The 18,695-nt window shown below is 38.1% G+C and overlaps 1 long non-coding RNA gene across 1 annotated transcript; it reads right to left on the bottom strand.

Moving 5' to 3' along the window:
• Positions 1–16,230: 16,230 nt before the first annotated feature.
• On the bottom strand, positions 16,231–18,052 carry LOC127311776 (uncharacterized). Its single transcript, XR_007857866.1, has 3 exons — positions 17,780–18,052; positions 17,476–17,590; positions 16,231–16,442 (listed from the first exon to the last, which is right to left on the bottom strand). It is a non-coding gene; the product is annotated as an uncharacterized lncRNA (long non-coding RNA).
• Positions 18,053–18,695: the final 643 nt, after the last annotated feature.

Below are 18,695 nucleotides of genomic sequence, written 5' to 3'. Positions count from 1 at the left end.
TTCTCGACTCTAATCACAAAAATATACATAATCCTAATGGGGTGTCCATGAAAAAGTTTTGTCACTTTCGTATTAGGGTATACTTCTATTTCATACTGACTAAAAAACTTAATTGTAGTGAACTCACATATTACTCCTTCCATTACTTCTTTTAGGGTGTATTAGTTTTTCAAAAGCCAAACTTTAGGCTTTGTGAGTAATTTTAGCAAAAAATAATAATTATCAACATCAAATAAAATATGGAAATATATTTTAAAATTATATATGTCGTGACGTGCAAAGCACGTGCTACTTACTAGTAGATTACTAGAAAATGAATGAAGCAATTGAACATGGAGCGTATTATATAAACAGCCAGATCATTTGAATATGGATATACCACATCATGTCAATGGGACTCAGAAAAACAAAGCTAGACATTTAAACAAGTAATATAACTATTTTTTTCACAATGTTTCAAGTAGAATAGGAAGCTAGGTTAGGAATAAAGCAATCATGTTTCAAGTAGAATAGGAAGCTAGGTTAGGAATAAAGCAATCATGTTTCAAGTAGAATAGGAAGCTAGGTTAGGAATAAAGCAATCATGTTTCAAGTAGAATAGGAAGCTAGGTTAGGAATAAAGCAATAAAAAAACACGAAGTGCATCATTTCAGCTAGGATCATTTCTATCAAACTTCATGCACTAGCCATGGAACAACAGGCAAACTCAATGAAGCAACAGGCAAAAAATTAACATAATAGAATTTCAGGACTTGTTTAACATAGCCAAATCATGTAACTTATACCTGCATGCCGGATGCCGATGGGTCAAAGGCGGTGTGCAATGTTCCATATGGTAATTGTTTATATTTTATTAGATTCCATTAGGAAACTTAGGTAGTGCAACATACAGAAAAATGATGCAATTGAACTACGCACAGGAGGTAAATTAACATTCCAAAAAAAACAGGGAACTTACGTGAGCTTTTTTTTGAGTCACACGGACCTCATCAGGTACTTGGACAGAAGAACCTGGTGCCTCACTGTTTCTCCTCTGCATGAAGGAGAGGCCAATTGTAAACAGAAACAGGATCCAAGATATAGAAGTTTGCATTAAGCAATATACAAAAAACAGCAGGTACTTACATGATTATAGGCGAGCTTTACTCTACGTTTCTGAGTGTAAGATGTGCTGCCGCACGTGTAATAACAACAAACGATTACGAGTCAAGGATTTGCTATAATTAAATTGACACCAAACAGTAGTAGAAGCATTATGACGTGCATAAACATGTAATACAGGATCGCAGAAAGATATCAAACAAGATGTAACTAGAGCAGTAGCCTATGGCCAAATAGTGAGAAATTGTAATCGTGTCAATGGTGGACTTGTATAGCCTACCCCAACTTGTTTGGGAATAAAGGCTTTGTTGTTGTCAATCGTGGACATGTAGAGCATTCAACGGTTCATGATTGGTGGCTCATATTTTGTAGAGTTTCAGCGAATGGGTGGGTTAAATCACTCAGACCACCACACTCTGTATTTATATCATCTGAGTTAGGGTTACAATACCACTGGACATGGGCCCCTATGGGCCTCACACTGGATACAATATTACTACAGCGCTACTACTAAACTCACTCATGGTCCAACACACCCCCTCAAGATGATCATGGGTAAACAACCATGGCCATCTTGCAACAACAACATGACACATATGACAACGACGAGTAATGAACTTTCAGCATAACTCCTAGGATACATGACAGCATTGCACTTTCCATCATCTTGTCATCTCGATTCATCTCTTCATCAGCAGCGAAGACATCCAGCTTCAACCATCTGGGATAGGCACAACTCCTAACCATACACGTCCTCAACAACCCCGGCTGCCTCACCACACAAGTTCCGCAGAACCATCCACACTCGCCTCAATGTCCTCAGCCTCTCTTCTCCCCGGCGCGGCCCCTGAGCTCTTCCGTCTCTCCCCCAAACCCCCAGCCAACTCCTGCCTCAACCATCCACTCCTCATGCTCCGAGGCCTATCCCCCGGTCAGGCCTCAACCAGTCTCACCTCAGGCACGCATGCCTTTCCCCTGGACATATCCACAACCATCACCATCACTACTAAGCCGCAGCCTCATCAACTCCATCACGACTCAACCGCAGCCTCATCAACTCCATCACAACATATCCTCACAGCCTCACATCTCCATTTTCTCCTCACTTCCACTCGGATGGCGCCTCGTCTGCGCGCCCTAGCCAACCTGGCAGACCGAACCTGGCCACATCGACCGGCTCGCGCTGGTCAACGTCCAGCACCAACCTCTGGCTCCGCCCTGCGCTCAAAGGCTCGGCCCACTCCGCACGCCTCCAACATCTCCCCCTCGCACGGATCCAGATCTCTCTGCCACGGATTAACTTCCTCTTCTCTCCTTTCTAAACCAAAACGATTTTCACCCTCTTCTTTGTCCCCGCGCGAGCAGCCGCCGATCTCACACAACTCACATCGCTATGTGTGATAGCCGCAACCCACGCAGAGCACCTGATGCGGCCTCCCGCCGCCGGGATTTCTACATCTCAACGGTGGTTTTTGTGGTCAAAGGAAGAACATGTATGGTACTGTTTGGGGCGGCTAGCACTAGCAGGAAGGAAACCTAGGCTCTGATACCATGTAGAGTTTCAGCAAATGGGTGGGTTAGGTCAGGGAAAAAATACTTATGCGTCGTGTTTAAATCTAAAGGATGAGGTGGTTACCAACGAAAGCACTTGTAAGTTAAAAATATAGCAAGAATTCGGAAATACTGTCAGCTGCAATACTCCTAACAGAACAAAACGCGCAGGGATGTCTGGTTACCTATTTCTGGGCGGCATTTAGACGTGTTCCGCGTTCTTACGGGTGACGTGGAGGTCGGCGAGGGGACTGCTGTTGCGGTGGGTGCCGGGGAAGCAGATCTTGGGGGGTCGGAGAAGGACATGTAGGCGGTCGATGAAGTGTTCAGCGCGCCGGCCGAAGTAGAAGGTCGGTGAAGCAGATGATGTGCAGTGCACGGGGACGTCGGTGTCGGCGAAGCTGGTCAGGTGCGGTGGTCGATAGAGTCGGCGAAAGAGATACGGTGCAATGGACGCCGGAGTAGGTGCGGATCAAGCGGATAGGGCAGCCTCGAGGTTTGAAGCCGTGGCAGCTTGAACGGCGAAGTGCGGCGGTGATTTTCCGGTGCGGCGGCCGTGAAGGTGGGAGGTAGGTAAGAGGGGCGATTTCTCTGAGGGCTTGCGGGCAAAACTAGGGCGAAGCTGGGCGATAGAGGAGAAAAAGGGAATTTCGCAGTCCTTCTTTTGAGGGGAAAAAATATTCGCAGATCTGAAACTTTGCGGCGCGAGATATTTGGGCGTTGGCGGGGAATTTTACCGCTCGATGAGATTAAATTTTGGCTGCAGTAGGTAATAATAATAAAAAATAGTAGGCCCTACTAGTAGTACTGTAAGTCTGTTCAGGAATCCAAGGGGGTCGAGGTAGAGGAATCCATTATGTGAATCCACATTTCAAAGTGTCAAAAAATTCTAAACTAAAATTTTCCTGTAAAAAAGACAAATTTTGATGCTGTAACACGACTACGTACAGCAAATTTTTTGCCTTTTTTGTACACACCACACAAAATGTTGTTTTTCCACAAAAACTTATGAACGAACATAGGATGTCACAATGTATACCAAAAAAATTATGTCAGATTTTTTTAACATTTATATAATTGTTTTTTTATTATTTTCAATAATGGGTGCATATGCACGCGTGTGCCAAAACGCCACCTCCAGGGGCTAGGAGTTTCTAAACTTCTTATGGCACATCAAATAAAATGTTGTTCAATCAATAATAATAATGTGCTTATGATTGTTACTCCCTTCCACCATTAATAAAGTCCACATCGGTTTCGTGTCAAACTTTGACTCGAGATTTAGGTACCCACATGATAGTGCTAGTATCATACACATTGGTCCCACAAAACTGCTGATGTGGCAGCTAATTAAGTAGGAGAGAGGAGATTAGTGTAACATAGGTAGATATTGTATCATAGCGCAAACAACGAGATACATGCTTAGGGTTAGGGGTAGATACATGATTTTTTTGGTTTGAATATGTCTAGACCTTATTTATCAACTTAATTGAATGCTTACTATATAACATAAGAAGACCTTGTTTTTTATTTTATTTTTTAATTTTTATACGGATTTGAATCTTGGTCAAATCCTAGGTTTCACCAAGATTTGAATAAGTTTAAAACATGAATATGAAAAAGTAAGCATGCATGTATGCTTCTTAATTAATCACTTCAAAATGAAGCTCTTGGGAGGGTTTTTGAAATTTCCATGTTTGAAACCAAAAACCACATATCATCATGCTTGACTTCATGAGACAGAGTTTAGGGTTAGGGGGTAGATACATGATTTCTCTGGTTTGAATATGTCTAGACATGGTTTATCAACTTAATTGAATGCTTACTATATAACATAAGAAGACTATGTGCCTTGGTTTTTCATTTTTCATTTTTTTTAATTATGCCCATTTGAATCTTGGTCAAATCCTAGGTTTGACCATGATTTAAACAAGTTTAAAACCTGAATATGAAAAAGTAAGCATGTATCCTTCGTAGTCACTCCAAAATGAAGCTCGATCTTGAGAGGGTTTTTGAAATTTCCATGTTTGAAACCAAAAAACCACGTACTTATCTTCATGCTTGACTTCATAAGACAGAGTTAGGGGTTAGGGGTAGCTTGATACATGATTTTTCTGGTTTGAATATGTCTAGACCTTATTTATCAACTTAATTGAATGCTTACTATATGACATAAGAAGACCTTGGTTTTCATTTTTTATACCCATTTGAATCTTGGTCAAATCATAGGTTTAACCAAGATTTGAACAAGTTTAAAACATGAATATGAAAAAGTAAGCACGTAAGTATGCTTCTTAGTCACTCCAAAATGAAGCTCTTGGGAGGGTTTTTGAAATTTCCATGCTTGAAACCAAAAACCACTTCTCTTCATGCATGCTTGACTTCATATATAAGATAGAGTTTAGGGTTAGGGGGTAGATACATGATTTTCCTGGTTTGAATATGTGTAGACCTTGTTTATCAACTTAATTGAATGCTTACTATATAAGATAAGAATACCTTGTTTTTTTGAATTTTTATACCCATTTGAATCTTGGTCAAATCCTTGGTTCCACCAAGATTTGAATAAGTTAAAAACATGAATATGAAAAAGTAAGCATGTATGCTTCTTAGTCACTTCAAAATGAAGCTCTTGGGAGGGTTTTTGAATTTCCATATTCAAAACCAAAAACCACATATCTTCATGCTTGACTTCATGAAACAGAGTTTAGGGTTAGGGGGTAGATACATGCATGATTTTTCTTGTTTGAATATGTCTAGACCTTGTTTATCAACTTAATTGAATGCCTACTATATAACATAAGAAGACCTTTTTTGTTTTTTTTTGAATTTTTATACCCATTTGAATCTTGGTCAAATCCTAGGTTTCACCAAGATTTGAATATGTTTAAAACATGAATATGAAAAAGTAAGCATGCATGTATGCTTCTTAATTAATCACTTCGAAATGAAGCTCTTGGGAGGGTTTTTGAAATTTCAATGTTTGAAACCAAAAACGACATATCTTCATGCATGCGCTTGACTTCATGAGATAGAGTTTAGGGTTAGCGGGTAGATACATGATTTCTCTGGTTTGAATATGTCTAGACCTTGTTTATCAACTTAATTGAATGCTTACTATATGACATAAGAAGACTATGTGCCTTGATTTTTCATTTTTTTTCAATTTTTCCAATTTGAATCTTGGCCAAATCCTAGGTTTGACCATGATTTAAACAAGTTTAAAACATGAATATGAAAAATTAAGCATGTATCCTTCGTAGTCACTCCAAAATGAAGCTCTTGAGAGGGTTTTTGAAATTTCCATGTTTGAAACCAAAAAACTGCGTACATCTCTCCATGCTTGACTTCATAAGACAGAGTTTGGGGATAGGGGTAGCTTGATACATGAATTTTCTGGTTTGAATATGTCTAGACCTTGTTTATCAACTTAATTGAATGCTTACTAGATGACATAAGATGACTATGTGCATTGGTTTTTCATTTTATTGTTTTTTTTTATTTTTATGCCCATTTGAATCTTGGTCAAATCCTAGGTTTGACCATGATTTAAACAAGTTTAAAAAATGAATATGAAAAATTAAGCATGTATCCTTCGTAGTCACTCCAAAATGAAGCTCGATCTTGAGAGGGTTTTTGAAATTTCCATGTTTGAACCAAAACCACGTACTTCTCTTCATGCTAGACTTCATAAGATAGAGTTTGGGGTTAGGGGTAGCTTGATACATAAATTTTCTGGTTTGAATATGTCTAGACATTGTTTATCAACTTAATTGAATGCTTAATTACTAGATGACATAAGATGACTATGTGCATTGGTTTTTCATTTTTTTTGAATTTTTATGCCCATTTGAATCTTGGTCAAATCCTAGGTTTGACCATGATTTAATCAAGTTTAAAACATGAATATGAAAAATTAAGCATCTATCCTTCTTAGTCATTCCAATATGTAGCTCTTGGGAGGGTTTTTGAAATTTCCATGTTTGAAACCAAAAAACACTTCTCTTCATGCTTGTCTTCATAAGACAGAGTTTGGGGTTAGAGGTAGCTTGTTGATACATGATTTTTCTGGTTTGAATATGTCTAGACCTTGTTTATCAACTTAATTGAATGCTTACTAGATGACATAAGATGACTATGTGCATTGGTTTTTCATTTTATTGTTTTTTCTGAATTTTTATGCCCATTTGAATCTTGGTCAAATCCTATGTTTGACCAAGATTTGAACAAGTTTAAATCATGAATATGAAAAATTAAGCATTTATCCTTCTTAGTCACTCCAAAATGTAGCTCTGGGGAGGGTTTTTGAAATTTCCATGTTTGAAACCCAAAACAACTTCTCTTCATGCTTGACTTCATAAGACAGAGTTTAGGGTTAGGGGTAGATACATGATTTGTCTGGTTTGAATACGTCTAGACCTTGTTTATCAAGTTTAATGCTTACTATATGACATAAGAAGACTGTGTGCTTTGGTTTTTCATTTTTCTTATATAAATTGTTTTAAGTGCTAATTTGTGTAGGTTGCACCGGTTAATAGCCGACCGATTAAATTAGTTAATCGTCTGAATTCCGATTAATCGCTACTCCCAAGCCGGCCGAGCAGTTAATGATTACCGATTTCCTTAACATGTCTGGATGTATACTATCGTACATGGCATGCATTTGCCTAAGGCTAGTCATAGTGCTAGTATCATAACTAGTATCATGCAGATTAGTACCACAAAAATGCTGATGTGGCAGCTAATTAAAGAGGAGAGAGAAGATTAGAGTTAGGTAGATACCATATCATAGCGCAAATAACGAGAAAAGTTAATGCTAAACAAATCTTGTACACAAATTTGCATTGAGATTCTAAAAAACAATAAATATAACATGACTATGATACTACTCCATGATAGTACCCACTATAGAGATAGTATCATGTAGTAGTATCATATGCATGATACTTACCACTATGGCTAGCCTAATGAGCAGCATTGTATTGCTATTCTAGCCAACCTGATCGATCTGTCAAGCTTCATGCACGAGATGCCATGTTTAATTTACTCCCTCGCTCTGAACTTTAAACAGGACTAGGAGCATGAGGGCCACATTAACCCACGATCCTGAAAAACTGTTGGTCTATCCCGAGAAACGAGGAGGTTTAAGGAAACGAGGAGTCCAGCGCGTGCGGAAGGTGCTTTAATCGTGCGAGCATGCATGGGAAAAATGAGGAAACTAGCGATTACTTTCTCTCCTGCCAGTCTTATACCTTAATAAATGGGCAAACTGAGCACGTTGTAGCTAATCCTTTTATTAATTAAGCAGCTATATTAGTCAATAAGATTGCCTTATGTTTTTCCTCAGTTATCGCAAGCCCTTATTGGTAACCCGCAGAAGGAGCTCAGACGGGAGGATTCCCGTTTAGTTGACCGTTCCGTGCTGACATGTGGGGCTAGTAGAAAGGGACCGCGTGGGACATGACGAGACCGCGTTTGGTTGTACGTGAGCAGGAGCTGGGTTCTGTCTCTCTCGGCGCGAATTGGCATTTTTAAGAGCACCTTTTCCCCTCTCTCTCAAAAAAAAGAGCACCTTTTCCCCCTATGTCTCTTTGTCTTTTTCAACCAAATTAGTATCAAATCTAGAGAATCTTGCATTTCTGTCTTTCTTCAATTATTTGTGCCTTTTGGCCCTCGTTGTTTGCCCAATATGGCAGCAAATCTAGTACTCCCTCTGGTCCATATGTATGTAGTTAAATCTAGAAGCAAATCTCCAGGGTAATGTACGCCAAATTCACAGTCATAGTAAATCTAGAAAACATAGTAGGGCCAACAAAATATAGTAGAATAGGGATCCCTCCCCAGATAATAAGCCGCATACACAGCAGCCAACATAGTAACAGGTTCGAGGTTCTTCACAACACCATCATACTAACAACATAACAACAAGGGTTCCCTAGCTAACAACAAAATAGAAGCTGCTTTGCAGCAGCAGCACACGTCCAGGACTCCGCCTACCCCATCTGCCTCTGCCTCCACTTGTTGCTCCCCTTGGGAGCCTTGGGCTTGAGCGGAGGCATGCGCCCGGCGGAAATCTCCACCCGCTGGATGCTGCGGAGGTGCATGCCGAGCGCCATGTGCTTGGCGCGGAAGGAGTGGGGGTTCACCGACACGCCGACCTTGGGGTTGGTGTTGCCGATGTTCTCGGCATGCGTGAGGAGGCAGTTGAAGTCAGTGCCGCCGAGTCTCCTAGTGCAGAAGGGGCACCTGTAGACACCCTTGGCGACGTTGAGGTAGGAGACGTACTGGCCGACCTGCAGCCTCCGTAGCACCTGGCGAGTCTTGGTGTCATGGTCCTCGTCGTCGCTGCCGACATCGCTGCCAGACACCTGATCCATATCAAACTGGAACTTGAGTGAAGGAGTTGCAACGATGTCTAACGTGCATGATAACAAAGTAAGGAAAAACAGAGCCAGCCTCAGTTAGAGTGGAGACGATTATATGTCTACAGGGATGGTGTTAGCGAACCAAAGCTCATGCACAACAGATTTGTACACAGCAATGGTTCGCTGAACCCACTCTGTAAAAATTTGTGCCCAACGATTCATCATAGGCAAAGAAACAGATTCCAGATCTGAATTTGAACAGATTTCAGATTATTTGTAAAATTAAACGGTTGATATCTTTTGATTCGTGCATAAAATAACTGATTGAGATCCCATGATTACTTGCATAAATTAACTGATTGAGATCTCATTATTACTTGCATAAATTAACCGAACGGCCGAACTCCAAATCTTCGACGAAATCAAGAAGGGGTCAAAGCAAAATGGAATAAAATCGGCGCAAATATTAACCCAATACTCATCCATCTACAGATCGGCACTAATAGTTACTAGGGAACCAGCAAAAATAGGGTTCAAAGAGGAATGGGGAACAAAAAAAGGGAGCAAACCACAGTTACCTCGTTCCATGTGTCGTCCATGCAGGTGTCGTAGGGGTTCGGATGCGGGATGTACGGCACCTCCTCATAGGGGTCCCATCCCGGCGGGATCCGACCGCCACCGGTGGCGGCGATGGCCGTTGAGGGGACGGCATCGAAGTGGGAGGCGTCGCGCTTGGAGCCGACGGCGTCATGGACGATGGGATTCGCATTCTCCTTGCACATCATCTCGCCGGCGGAGAGGGGGAGGGGGTTTTCTCTTTGGAGAAGATGATGATGGGACGTGAGAGGAGGCGTTGCATGAGCTAGTGAGAGAGACAGAGAGAGTGCGAGGAGGCGTCTATAAAGGCGAGGGGTGGTTAATGCAACCCGCGTCCTACGCATCCACCATTGATCGTCTGCACGTCTTGGGCTTCTGCAACGCGACACGAGTCCACGATTGCACGTCTTCGAATTCTGCACCGCGACCCGCGTCTACGCGTCAACAATTGCACGTCTTCCACTTCTGCACCGCAACACGCGTACTCGAGTCTAACCCTGGAAATTTAGCATTTTTTGTGTGCTCAGTTTTCCCCTTGAGTACTAATACTGGCTAGTGCAATATACTCCGTACTCAGTTTCACCTCAAGTGGATGGTCAACAGATAGTCAACAAATGGGATTACCTAGTTAAATGAGTCAACAAATGCGATTATCAAGCTTACTTATTCGTTTTCACGTGTTAAACTTGTCTAAATCTTGGTCAAACCTAGGATTTGATCAAGATTCAAATGGGCAGAAAATTCAAAAAAAAAACAAAAAAATGAAAAACCAAAGCACATAGTCTTGTTATGTCATATAGTAAGCATTACAGTTGATAAACAAGGTCTAGACATATTCAAACCATACAAATAATGTATCTACCCTCTAACCCCTAAACTATGTCTTATGAAGTCAAGCATGAAGAGAAGTGGTTTTGGGTTTCAAACATGGAAATTTCAAAAACCTCCCAAAAACTTCATTTTAGAGTGACAAAGAAGGATACATGCTCCCCTTTTCATTTTCATGTTTTAAACTTGTACGTTTAAATCTTGGTCAATCCTAGGATTTGACCAAGATTCAAATGGGCATCAAAATTTAAAAAAATCAGAAAAATGAAAAACCAAGGCACATAATTTTCTTATGTCATATAGTAAGCATTCAAGTTGATAAACAAGGTCTATAAATATTCAAACTAGACAAATCATGTATCTATACCCCTAACCCCTAAACTCTGTCTTATTAAGTCAAGCATGAAGAGAAGTGGTTTTGTGTTTCAAACATGGAAATATAAAAAAAGCTTCATTTTAGAGTGACTAAGAAGGATCCATGCTTACCTTTGCATTTTCATATTTTAAACTTGTTTAAATCATTGTCAAACCTAGGATTTGTCTAAGATACAAATGGGCACAAATTTAAAAAAAATCAGAAAAATGAAAAACAAAAGCACATAGTCTTCTTGTGTCATATCGTAAGCATTCAAGTTGATAAACAAGGTCTAGATATATCCAAACCAGACAAATCATGTATCTACCCCCTGTCGATCTTATGAAGTCTAGCATGAAGAGAAGTCGTTTTGGGTTTCAAACATGGAAATTTCAAGAACATCCCAAAAGCTTCATTTTAGAGTGACTAAGAAGGATCAAGGCTTACGTTTTCATTTTCATGTTTTAAACTTGTTTAAATCCTGGTCAAATCTAGGATTTGACCAAGATTCAAATGGGCATAAAATAAAATAAACAGAAAAATGAAAAACCAAAGCACATAGTCTTCTTATGTCATATAGTAAACATTAACATTGATAAACAAGGTCTAGACATATTCAAACTAGACAAATCATGTATCTACCCCCTAACCCCTAAACTCTGTCTTATGAAGTCAAGCATGAAGAGAAGTGCATGGTTTTGGGTTTCAAACATGGAAATTTCAAAAAACTCCCAAAAACATCATTTTAGAGTGACTAAGAAGGATACATTCTTCCCTTTTCATTTTCATGTTTATACTTGTTTAAATCTTAGTCAAACCTAGGATTTTACAAGATTCAAATTTGCATCAAAATTCCAAAAAAAATCAGAAAATTGAAAAACCAAAGCACATAGTTTTCTTATGTCATATAGTAAGCATTTAAGTTGATAAACAAGGCCTAGACATATTCAAACAAGAAAAATCATGTATCTACCCCTATCCCTAAACTCTGTCTTGTGTAGTTAAGCATGAAGAGAAGTGGTTTTGGGTTTCAAACATGGAAATTTCAAAAACCTCCCAAAAGTTCATAAACAAGGTCTAGACATATTTTTTATTTTATGCCCATTTGAATCTTGGTAAAATCCTAGGTTTGACCATGATTTAAACAAGTTTAAAACCTAAATATGAAAAAGTAAGCATGTATCCTTCGTAGTCACTCCAAAATGAAGCTCGATCTTGAGAGGGTTTTTGAAATTTCCATGTTTGAAACCAAAAAACCACGTACTGATCTTCATGCTTGACTTCATAAGACAGAGTTAGGGGTTAGGGGTAGCTTGATACATGATTTTTCTGGTTTGAATATATCTAGACCTTGTTTGTCAACTTAATTGAATGCTTACTATATGACATAAGAAGACCTTGGTTTTCATTTTTTATACCCATTTGAATCTTGGTCAAATCATAGGTTTAACCAAGATTTGAACAAGTTTAAAACATGAATATGAAAAAGTAAGCACGTAAGTATGCTTCTTAGTCACTCCAAAATGAAGCTCTTGGGAGGGTTTTTGAAATTTCCATGCTTGAAACCAAAAACCACTTCTCTTCATGCATGCTTGACTTCATAAGACAGAGTTTAGGGTTAGGGGGTAGATACATGATTTTCCTGGTTTGAATATGTGTAGACCTTGTTTATCAACTTAATTGAATGCTTACTATATAAGATAAGAATACCTTGTTTTTTTTTGAATTTTTATACCCATTTGAATCTTGGTCAAATCCTTGGTTCCACCAAGATTTGAATAAGTTAAAAACATGAATATGAAAAAGTAAGCATGTATGCTTCTTAGTCACTTCAAAATGAAGCTCTTGGGAGGGTTTTTGAATTTCCATATTCGAAACCAAAAACCACATATCTTCATGCTTGACTTCATGAAACAGAGTTTAGGGTTAGTGTGTAGATACATGCATGAATTTTCTTGTTTGAATATGTCTAGACCTTGTTTATCAACTTAATTGAATGCGTACTATATAACATAAGAAGACCTTTTTTGTTTTTTTTTAATTTTTATACCCATTTGAATCTTGGTCAAATCCTAGGTTTCACCAAGATTTGAATATGTTTAAAACATGAATATGAAAAAGTAAGCATGCATGTATGCTTCTTAATTAATCACTTCGAAATGAAGCTCTTGGGAGGGTTTTTGAAATTTCAATGTTTGAAACCAAAAACGATATATCTTCATGCATGCGCTTGACTTCATGAGATAGAGTTTAGGGTTAGGGGGTAGATACATGATTTCTCTGGTTTGAATATGTCTAGACCTTGTTTATCAACTTAATTGATTGCTTAGTATATGACATAAGAAGACTATGTGCCTTGATTTTTTTTTCAATTTTTCCCATTTGAATCTTGGCCAAATCCTAGGTTTGACCATGATTTAAACAAGTTCAAAACATGAATATGAAAAATTAAGCATGTATCCTTCGTAGTCACTCCAAAATGAAGCTCTTGAGAGCGTTTTTTAAATTTCCATGTTTGAAACCAAAAAACTGCGTACTTCTCTCAATGCTTGACTTCATAAGACAGAGTTTGGGGATAGGGGTAGCTTGATACATGAATTTTCTGGTTTAAATATGTCTAGACCTTGTTTATCAACTTAATTGAATGCTTACTAGATGACATAAGATGACTATGTGCATTGGTTTTTCATTTTATTTTTATTTTTATTTTTATGCCCATTTGAATCTGGGTCAAATCCTAGGTTTGACCATGATTTAAACAAGTTTAAAAAATGAATATGAAAAATTAAGCATGTATCCTTCATAGTCACTCCAAAATGAAGCTCGATCTTGAGAGGGTTTTTGAAATTTCCATGTTTGAACCAAAAAACCATGTACTTCTCTTCATGCTAGACTTCATAAGATAGAGTTTGGGGTTAGGGGTAGCTTGATACATAAATTTTCTGGTTTGAATATGTCTAGACATTGTTTATCAACTTAATTGAATGCTTACTATGTGACATAAGAATACTATGTGCCTTGATTTTCCATTTTTTGTTTTTCTGAATTTTTATGCCCATTTGAATCTTGGTCAAATCCTAGGTTTGGCCATGATTTAAACAAGTTTAAAACATGAATATGAAAAAATAAGCATATATCCTTCTTAGTCACTCCAAAATGTAGATCTTGGTAGGGTTTTTGAAATTTCCATGTTTGAAACCAAAAACCACTTCTCTTCATGCATGCCTTGACTTCATAAGACAGAGTTTAGGGTTAGGGGTAGCTAGATACTTGATTTTTCTGGTTTGAATATGTCTAGACATTGTTTATCAACTTAATTGAATGCTTACTATATGACATAAGAAGACTATGTGCCTTGGTTTTTCATTTATTTTGATTTATTTTGAATTTTTATGCCCATTTGAATCTTGGTCAAATCCTAGGTTTGACCATGATTTAAACAAGTTTAAAACATGAATATGAAAAATTAAGCATGTATCATTCTTAGTCACTCCAAAATGTAGCTTTTGGGAGGGTTTTTGAAATTTCCATGTTTGAAACCAAAAAACCGCGTACTTCTCTTCATGCTTGACTTCATAAGACAGAGTTTGGCGATAGGGGTAGCTTGATACATGAATTTTCTGGTTTGAATATGTCTAGACCTTGTTTATCAACTTAGTTGAATGCTTACTAGATGACATAAGATGACTATGTGCATTGGTTTTTCATTTTATTGTTTTTTTTAATTTTTATGCCCATTTGAATCTTGGTCAAATCCTAGGTTTGACCATGATTTAAACAAGTTTAAAACATGAATAGGAAAAATTAAGCATGTATCCTTCGTAGTCACTCCAAAATGAAGCTCGATCTTGAGAGGGTTTTTGAAATTTCCATGTTTGAAACCAAAAAACCACGTACTTCTCTTCATGCTAGACTTCATAAGATAGAGTTTGGGGTTAGGGGTAGCTTGATACATAAATTTTCTGGTTTGAATATGTCTAGACATTGTTTATCAACTTAATTGAATACTTAATTACTAGATGACATCAGATGACTATGTGCATTGGTTTTTCATTTTTTTTAAATTTTTATGCCCATTTGAATCTTGGTCAAATCCTAGGTTTGACCATGATTTAATCAAGTTTAAAACATGAATATGAAAAATTAAGCATCTATCCTTCTTAGTCACTCCAATATGTAGCTCTTGGGAGGGGTTTTGAAATTTCCATGCTCTTGAAAACCAAAAACCACTTCTCTTCATGCATGCTTGACTTCATAAGACATAGTTTAGGGTTAGGGGGTATATAGATACATGATTTTCCTGCTAGTTTTAATATGTCTAGACCTTGTTTATCAATTTAATTGAATGCTCACTATATGACATGAGCAGACCTTGGTTTTAATTTTTTTATACCCATTTGATTCTTCGTCAACAAATCCTAGGTTTGTTGACCTAGATTTGAACAAGTTTAAAACATGAATATGAAAAGGTAAGCATGTATGCTTCTTAATTAGTCACTCCAAAATGAAGCTCTTGGGAGGGTTTTTGAAATTTCCATGATTGAAACCAAAAACCACTTCTCTTCATGCTTGACTTCATAAGTCAGGGTTTAGGGATATATAGGGGGTAGATACATGATTTTTCTGGTTTGAATATGTCTAGAGCTTGTTTATCAACTTAATTGAATGCTTACTATATGACATAAGAAGACTATATTGTTTATCAACTTAATTGAATGCTTACTATATGACATAAGAAGACTATGTGCCTTGATTTTTCATTTTTTTTTAAATTTTGCCATTTGAATCTTGGTCAAATCCTAGGTTTGACCATGATTTAAACAAGTTTAAAACATGAATATGAAAAATTAAACATGTATCCTTCGTAGTCACTCCAAAATGAAGCTCTTGAGAGGGTTTTTGAAATTTCCATGTTTGAAACCAAAAAACCGCGTACTTCTCTTCATGCTTGACTTCATAAGACAGAGTTTCGGGATAAGGGTAGCTTGATACATGAATTTTCTGGTTTGAATATGTCTAGACCTTGTTTATCAACACTACAAGAGGACCCCTCCTACAGCAACGCATTTATGCGTATCTAAATGCACATATGGGCGTTGCTAGCTACTTTACCAACGGATAAAAATGTGTTGCATTTTTGGGCGTTGCTAGCTACTTTACCAACGGATATAGGTGCATTGGTAACCAATGAGATATGCGTTGCAAAATAGCTACAGATTTCAAGCAACAATCATATGCGTTGGTAGAGTGATCCCACACGAAGTGAAAAATATATTTTGGAAAAGATACTATTTCACACGGGTTGAGAATTGTTGATGGCATTTTTCTGAGGGAAAGAACATTATTTAGACATGACATACCACATCACAGAAATCAAAGAATATAAATGCGTTGTGTGACAAAGGATTTAATATTTATTATTAAAATCTCTCATACATGAAGAGTATTTGAAGAGTAGACAATTTACAATGTAGCATCAGAATATAATATTCTACCTAGTCCTACATATAAAGTATACAGTTACATTCACCATCTTCCATCAATACATGATAATCTACCAAGTCCTATATCAGTCGTAATATTTCCCTAACATGCGTGTTTAGAGCTTATATCCAAACGGAGCAAGTCCTGCTGATGTATGGAACCTGCAAATACAAAAAAAAAAATGTTTTCAGCATCAAAGTGGCAACCGACAATGTATAGTAGACAATACTAAGCAAGGATGTAAGCCGTATTTTGCTACTATGTGCAGTCAAAATATCTCATCATACCAACAAACCACACTGGTTACCAGACATATGGAAATACAAAACGAAATCTGGATACGAAATAACCTGATGGGAGCTTAACAAATCAATCAAATAGAATATCAAAATCTATTAATAAGCTAGATTGTCCCTCTGACAACAGATCAAACTTCTTAATTAACTAGTAGAATCGTCAATCATGGTATCACAAAGCCAGACAATTAATGTGATAGGCATAAGTAGAAGAACATACATAGTAGCGGATTCAGGGAAATGGAAGTGTGTAGGAGTGTGAAAAGTGAAAACTCTTTCACGGGACAAATACAAGTCCACTTAACAAAACAACTTGTAATAAATCTAAGTAAAAGGGATAAGAGAAACTACTAACACGGACTCATGTTGCCTGAAAATCTTTTTGGTTTCCACAGGGCGAGTCTAACTCCGAGAGAGCTGTATATTATGTGAAGCAATCTCTTCTAAAGCAAAAAAAAAGTGATTCTAAGCAAACTCTGTTCATGGCACCCAGCAAAACTACCAACAGCTAAGCATAATATTTCACTACAAGAATGGAGCAGTTAAACTAAATATTCAGTACTAGCATGGACAAGTTAAACAAAACACATAAATAGTTTGTCCTGGTATAGTCTGAAGCTATATCCAAAATGAAATCCTATAAAAATAGGACAAGGAAAAGCTTGGATAATTAAATATTATCTTCAATGAGACATAATCAATTCCCTTGGGTGGTACAGTCAAAGAAATATTAAGTACACTATATGACACCACAAAAAATTGGGACCAGAGGCATGAAGATCTAGCACAAGAAATCAAAAACAAAATAGATTACTTATATGTTCCAGATACAACTGAAAGGGGCAAGACCGAATTGACAGAAAAGAGCACATACGTCTAAAAGATCTTCTCTGGTTACCTTGGAGCAGATACAAAGCCTGACCGCCCATTTGCATTTGTCTATTAAAGGTTAAAATCATTGCAAGCAGTCCTAGCAGCGGTCTGTTTAATAGGCATTCCTTGAGCTACACATCCTGAAATGAACTCATACGCATTCAGCAGGTAACTTTCCTTGACACTTTAGTTAAACCATGAGATCTAAGATATTAATACTCTGCATAAAAACAGATCGGTCATTGCAAGCAAACGTTTAAGTTGAAACATTGCATGAGATGGAGCAGTTTTTGATGTGGTATAATCATCAAAGGTGAAGGAATTAGCACCTGCAAGGTCGTCCTGCCGCAGGCTACTTCTGATTCGCGCCCACTTGAGGTTTCTTGATGTGCCATCTAGTGCTACTGCCGTCTGCGCTGCAAGTCTGCAAGACATGGTAAAAGGAGAGATGAATCTGACGGGAAAAGGATATATCGCACTTCATGCCCAAACCTATGTCGTGCGGTTGCGCCGCATCGTCCCTTTTCTCCGACTCGCCGCCGCGGCTCTCCGGCAAACGTCCGCATCACGCAGTAACCAAAACCAATCTTCGCTGCACGAGACTATCTGCACCACATCACCGGCCACCAATAATCGTCGTCGAGCGTGCCCTATTCATCAGCGATCGAGAGGCGCCCTAGGCAAGCAGAGAGAGGCGGCTGGAGGTTTGGGGACGGGAGGAGTGGGATGGAAGTTGCTGCATGCGTTCGTACTTAACCCAAGGGAATCGTGCTTAGTGGGCTGGGCTTATATTTATTTTGTACCGCGGTTGCAATATCATTATAATGGACAACACATTATCCTACAACGCATGTCATCTGTATCTAATATAAAATTTCGCAACAAATATTTACAGCGTTGCTGATTATGCATTGCTACATGGGTGTTATTCTTGTAGTGCAACTTAATTGAATGCTTACTAGATGACATAAGATGACTATGTGCATTGGTTTTTCATTTTATTGTTTTTTTTTATATTTAAGCCCATTTGAATCTTGGTCAAATCCTAGGTTTGACCATGATTTAAACAAGTTGAAAACATGAATATGAAAATTAAGCATATATCCTTCTTAGTCACTCCAAAATGAAGCTCTTGGGAGGGTTTTTGAAATTTCCATGTTTGAAACCGGCCAAAAACCACATATCTTCATGCTTGACTTCATGAGACAGAGATTAGGGTTAGGGGGTAGACACATGATTTCTCTG

The sequence above is a fragment of the Lolium perenne genome, chromosome 7 (genome assembly GCF_019359855.2).
Source record: "Lolium perenne isolate Kyuss_39 chromosome 7, Kyuss_2.0, whole genome shotgun sequence".
Taxonomy (NCBI): domain Eukaryota; kingdom Viridiplantae; phylum Streptophyta; class Magnoliopsida; order Poales; family Poaceae; genus Lolium; species Lolium perenne.
The sequence above is the reverse complement of the archived record's forward strand: the minus strand, read 5'-3'. Positions and strand labels throughout refer to the sequence as shown.